Source organism: Gekko japonicus, unplaced genomic scaffold, assembly GCF_001447785.1.
Source record: "Gekko japonicus isolate JY-2015 unplaced genomic scaffold, Gekko_japonicus_V1.1 scaffold493, whole genome shotgun sequence".
NCBI lineage: Eukaryota > Metazoa > Chordata > Lepidosauria > Squamata > Gekkonidae > Gekko > Gekko japonicus.
Genome location: NW_015175371.1, coordinates 197,267 through 203,750, shown reverse-complemented (window position 1 = coordinate 203,750; position 6,484 = coordinate 197,267).

Below are 6,484 nucleotides of genomic sequence, written 5' to 3'. Positions count from 1 at the left end.
TGTGTGCGCGTATTTTTCTTTTCTTTTCTTTTTAATTAAGATGGTGAGGCACCACGGCGAGCTGCCCTGCAGCCGCAAGTCTCCCAATCCTGCAGATCAGACCGCAGCCGCGGTCCCAAGGATGAAGCTGCTGCCGCGGCCCTGACACTCCAGCCGCAAACATGGCCCTGATGTTCTGGCTGCTGCTGCAGCCTGATGCCCAGGCCGCCGCCGTGGCCCCAACATTCTTGCCGCCGCCACGACCCCAATATTCTGGCCACTGCCGCCGCAGCCTGCTGCTTCCTGGGCCCACCTCAAAGGCCCTAGCCTTCACTCCCTGCATGCTCCAAGCTGTTACCGGCTTGAGCACATCGGAGCAACTGACTTCGGGTAGGAGCGGAGCCTGGCCATTTATCCAGGCTGGCTCTGCCCCCTTCCTACGTCACGACGCCAGGCATTGTGGCTCTGTTGCTGCCCAGCTTCCTCAGGGCAGCAAAGCAGCCCCCGGCAACCTGTGGCATTGCTGGGCCGCCAGGAGCTTGGAACTACCATAAAATCTACTATCCTATATTTGCAACTATCAATATAGCACCTTGAATGTGTGGCAAGAGTGAGAGTTGAAGAAACCCTGAGAAAGTCAGCAGCCAAGTCATATCTCTAATATTCTTGGTTTGATATACGACTGTATTGTGATTTTAATACATGAGCTGTAATGAATTGTATCTGGGTTCCAAATATCTAACACATTGATATTTGGAGGTTGTAAGTAAAGCTTGCCAGAGTTAGAGATGGATGAACTTGTTAAATGAGCAGACAAATATGCTAAAATGATGAGACAAGCTGTTATCTTCTGCAGCAATATTTGCAAAGCTCTGCTAATCTGCATTAATGTCTTATGATTAAAAAAAAAATACAAGTGTAGTGTTCATCTGAGATTCAGAGTCAAACCAACCAGCCCTTCCAGATGCCCTTTGGAAAAGCCTGGGAATATTCTGCTTTTCTCCACAGGTGCAAGATAAAAATTAAAGAAGAAGGCTGCTAATGTGTATCAATTTGATTCTTCCAGCTTTATAGGAGCACAAAACGCAGCATTGAAAGATAATCACTTTCACAGACCAGGAAAAAAAAATTGAGAGTCCTTTTTTCTTGCATGTTTTAATCCTCTGAATCAAATGCATCTCCTGTGTAAGAATAGTTTAGGGAAAGTAGTACATGTCATTCTCAAGGGAGTCAGGCCTGAGAGAGAGGACAAATGGTTTGAAGGACCCTGTATAGGGAAGACATCTCTGTGAGAAGAGGCAGGACCAAGGACTACACAGTGTTATTCTGTAGTTGTTTTAAAGACCTTTCTGGGGGGCAGGATTGTGTGTGTGGGGGGGTAACATTAATTTGTGTGTGAGTGTCTTGCCAGGTCCAGCAAGCTGCCTTGGTACTAGCTTGCCAGGTTGGTTTGTCATGGATTCTTTGATTTGACATTGTTTCCAGAAGTATTTCCCACAAAGACCAACATCCTTCAAAGTTTGGGACTGAGATGCTTATATAGTAACCTACCTTGAAAAAAGGAAATCCAGTCCACTTACATTAAATGCCTCTCTGCACTGAAATAATCCACTGAAATAATCAGTGTCAGTCAGTTATCAGCCTTGAGTTAACCCTTTCACTAGACATGAGTATTTATGAATGAGATGAATTTGCTATTATTGCCAATAGCAGAATCATTATCTGAAAACCATTAAGCTGAAAGTGCACAGTGAAATGCCTAGTACATTATGCAGATGTGATTTATGTGTTTCTTCCAAATTACAGGATTATTACCAGTATTATTCTTTTAATTAAAAACTGGATTATGTTAATGCTGCTTTCTTTCCTTAGAATCATTAGCATACAACTAAAACCACTGAGTACATCTTAAATTCAATGGGAAAAAATACATTTTTAAAACATCATTGGAATAATGATTTATTACAAACAAATGTCCTTCATAGAATATCTGTGAGTCTAAAATTTCTCCAGGACATAAAAAAATTGTAATGAAATTATACCAAATATAATTTGTACAAAATGGAAATTTATAATGATGAATAGAATTTTGCTGTGCCAAATTTAAGATTTTGAGGCAACTGATTCAAGTGAATGGCTAAGACAGGTGGTTTATTTACATTGCAGTTCAAGCAGCGGAAAATGCCCTGATGAGTGCCTCTTGACTAAAATGTCACCTATTCATGGAACATCTCTTCCCAAATAATGTTGGCTCACTTGCCTGGAGATATGTTGTAACTAGATATTATGATGACAGATGGCCAGAAAAAGACAACAGGGGCAAAATGGATGTTCTGGAAGGTAGAAGGAACAAAACTCCCCCTGCTACCCTAGCTGGGCTGGTTGTTACCTCTGCCACACCCATTGGTCTAATTTATTTTGAGAAAGGATGCAACATTTCCTTATTCTAAAGAACCTTCCATTGTTGAGACATGCTGTACTAATGTTATTATTCTTCATCCCTCGAAATTCTCTGTTATAAAGTTTTTGTTTTTAAAATTGTGAATGTTGGCTTTTGCATTTCAACATTGTCATCTGCCACCTTGAATTTAGGAAAAGGTAGGGTAATGTGTTCCATTAATTAATTTGTCAACTTTTTAAAAATACAGTGATAAAAAACCCCAGAGCTGCTGCTACAGTGTGCGTGTGAAGGCTCTTCTGGATACACATAATTACTGAGAAGACAAAGGGTTAGCCTAGCCAGTCCCATAGATGTAACATCAGTAGTTCATATCAACCCCTAGGTGGACTTGCTTCTGCTATGCCTTACCCACCTCTACTGTTTTGTTTCAACACCTCCCTCTGCTGTCTTCTACCACACATGCTCTATGCCTAAAAGGCAATTTTTTACATAAAGAATAGTGTTTGTTTATGTTACTCTGTCAAATGCCATGTACATTGGGAGGGCTATATAAGGAAGAAGGGAGAAATGGAGGGCAACATGCACATAGCCTCATTATGAGAACTTGAGCATCAGGTGTTTCCAGGAAACTTTGGACTGGGGCCCTATAAATATGAAATAGCCATTGCACCACTTTGAGGATGACAGAAAGAAACAACTTGGGTGGTTTAAAACTGGCTAGTTGGGAGCAATAATGGCAGCATTGCTTAAAAATGGAATGAACTTTCATGCCACATATTTATGTCTGTTGTTGTTTTCTGGATGGCAGAAAGTGCCACTTAGCAGCAGTGATCAAGAAGCACCAAACATCTGGCTGTGGCTAATGAGGTGGAGCTGCTTAGCTCCACTGGATGCTAATTGTGCTGGTCAAAGGTCACCCTGGAAGGCCATCTGCCCTCCTACCAAACCATTTGCAGGAAACTCGTTTCTTTTTATAGTGCTCCTTGATTCTCCTGCCACAGCATGCAATAAAATATAGGGTGAGATACAGGATGCCAGCACATTTTCCAAGCATTTCTTTAATTTTGTTTTACTTTGTAACAATTATCCTTACCATAATAAGTACTCTTGAATGGGAGGAGGGAGGGTGAAAACAGTGCCTCTGACAAAGAATGACATGTTTTTAATTATGACTTTTAATTAATGCCTTTTAATCTGATGGTTTCTAAGAAAGATAAATTTCTGTGATGTCTTATGATTAAGGTTGCTAACCACATGGAGAAAAAAAACCTTGTCCCTTTAATAGAAGCAAAATGAGGGGTTATTTATCAGGTGATGTTGTTTACCTCCATCCCATGAAAAGCCTCAGCTGCCCATTTCCACACATTGAGCTGCTATTAAAGGGACAGGGCATTTTTCTCCAGGCCTGTTGGCAAGTGGAACCTAAGTTTGTTTACAGTGATGGTTTTAATACACAAGAAATGCCAACTGTTTTGCCAACAGAAGTGCCAATCTGCTAGTTTAAGTGTCAGTGGAAGAGCAACTTTGGATCCAACCCATTGCATATAACCTCAGCATCAACACACAGATAGCATATTTTATTATGTTATATGTGTTATGATGTATTTTGTTATGAAAGTTTATACAATGACCCTGTTCCTCTCTGACACACTGATTGACCCACTTGGCCAACATTTCCTTCCCTACCACCTGAACAGAAGATTCTCATTATTTTTAGGAATGTACACTTTAAAAACAAGGTTTTTTTGGATTTTGTTTTGGGAACACAAATAACAGTATTCTGGGTTATTCATATTCTCTAGTACTATTCTGGCATTTCTCCCCCCCACACACACAATTCTGAATTTTGGGGGGTCCATTATTCCCCATGGGTTACTGTTTCATGTGTGTGAAGTGTCTACTTTTTAAAGCAAATGACACTGAAATTGCAGGGAACATAGTGATGCCTGTCTACGAAAGACCTTCTTTGTTTCAAGCAGACTGGATCAAGGAGTCTAATTTTATGGGCCCCTGAATAAAGTGGCCCAGCCATCCTACTTGTTTCCATTGTGTCCTATGAGCAAAAAGGTGTTATGCATTCTATAGGGCAAAGAAGTCAATAGTTAAACCATTGACCAAATACCACCAAATGCTAACAGACTCAACAATGTCAAATCAAAGAATCCAAGACAAACCAACCCGACAAGCTAATACCAAGGCAGCTAGCTAGACCTGGCAAGACACTCACATACAAATTAATGTTACCCCCACACACACAATCCTGCCCCCCAGAAAGGTCTTTAAAACAACTACAGAATAACAGCAAAATCAGAACCAGCAGAAAGAAAAAAGATATTTTTAAAAACAGTGACCTAGAAAATACCTTCCCCCCCCAAAAAAAAAGACAGAAACCCCTTAAAAGTTAAAAAATAAGCTTTTAGAAACAGAGAAAATGCAAATTGCTTGAAATTCAAAAACAAGTAAGAAAACCCTTTTAACACCACACAAAAATCCAAGAAAAACTATTTTTAAAAAAGCTGAAAGGAAAATCCCCCCCAACTACATTCCCAAAGGAAAAACACGCACGCACACACACAAAACCAGAAAAAACTTGAACTAATATTTTAAAACAAAGTCAGAAATTAGAAAACCAGTCTGAAGATGTCCAGCAGACAGGAACAAGATGGTCTTCCCCGGCAAGCAGCACTCCAAACCGGAGACCAGAGCCAACCAAAACCCAAATCTTCTTCAGAGCGGCAGTACTCCAAAAGATCTAAGTATGAAATGGAGTCGAGCTTCATGCCGTTCGACTTCGTTGCCCATGTTTAGAGATCCATGGAGAGATGAGAGAATTGTCATGATTGAGCAGACAGTTCAAGTGCTCCCCCTCTCGTCTGCCTCATTGACTGGGAGAGATGCTTGCATCACCCCCTGTCTGCTACCCAGGAGTCCTGTGAAATTGAAGAACATAAGAAAACAGACATGGGAGCCTTAAAATGGCACTCTGAGTGTTCCTGGATATTCCTGGCTATTTCTGGGATTCTTGGAACCCCATTTACCAGTTGTTGTTGTTGTTCAGTCGCACAGTCGAGTCCGACGCTTCGCAACCCCATTTACCACTATTGCAATCCAAAAAACCCTTTCCTGGGATGAAACCCCACTGAATATAATATGACTTATTTCTAAGCAGACCTGCTTAATGTTGCTCCCAAAATCTTCTACAATGCCACCTAATATAATAGAGGAACAACATCATTTATCATTATTTGAACTGTTTTTGTATGTGCAGATATTCAGAAATACTGGATATGATCCAGCCAAAGCTGAATACCTCGCTGCTTTAAAGCTCACTTATTTCAGTCCTGAGTATTCAGTATTTGCTTCACCTGGTCTCCAACACTATAATCAGTAGACTTAATGGTGCTAAGCATTGCCTAGATTGCACCTTTAGTTGTTTTTATTCAGCAAAACAAAAAACAAAACACCATCATTTCTAAAATTAGAGCAACAAATGTTGTACTTTTTGGGAAGTACCAATTAAATTTTGCTGGGAAATTAAATGTATCATTTTATTATGCTAATATTTTCTTCTACTGTCATTTGTTGGTGGATAAAATATAACAGTGCATTATCATTCTCTCAAAGGGCTGTAGTCAAATAATAATTTATTTTCTTGTATAATAGTCAAAGCAGGGGGGACATGTAATGGTTTTTATGATTTAAAGAAGAATATTAATTCTTCAGGTTTTCTGGAAGATCAAAAGCAGATTTTAAAATTATTTCCATGAGAAGCAGTAGTCTTCTGAAGCAATGTCATTTACTTTTAGACGTGAGAGGATTTTCCTTTGGATATATAAATGTGCAAAACCTCAGTCCAGATGCAGAACAGCCACTAAAAGGGGAACTTCAAAAAGAACCTCAGAAAGGGAAAACTGCATAAAAGTTCACTGTAATTTCAGAATAAAGTTCTCAAAGGAAAGGGGCTTTGAAACTTGAGTCTTCAATTTGCAATTTCTGATGTATTGTTCATCTAAGACACTTTCCTTAAAACCACTTTTTCTCTCCCCCCCCCTTCCTTTAAGGTCTACTCAGATAAAAAAATTGCCTTCAGATGTTTTCTTTCTT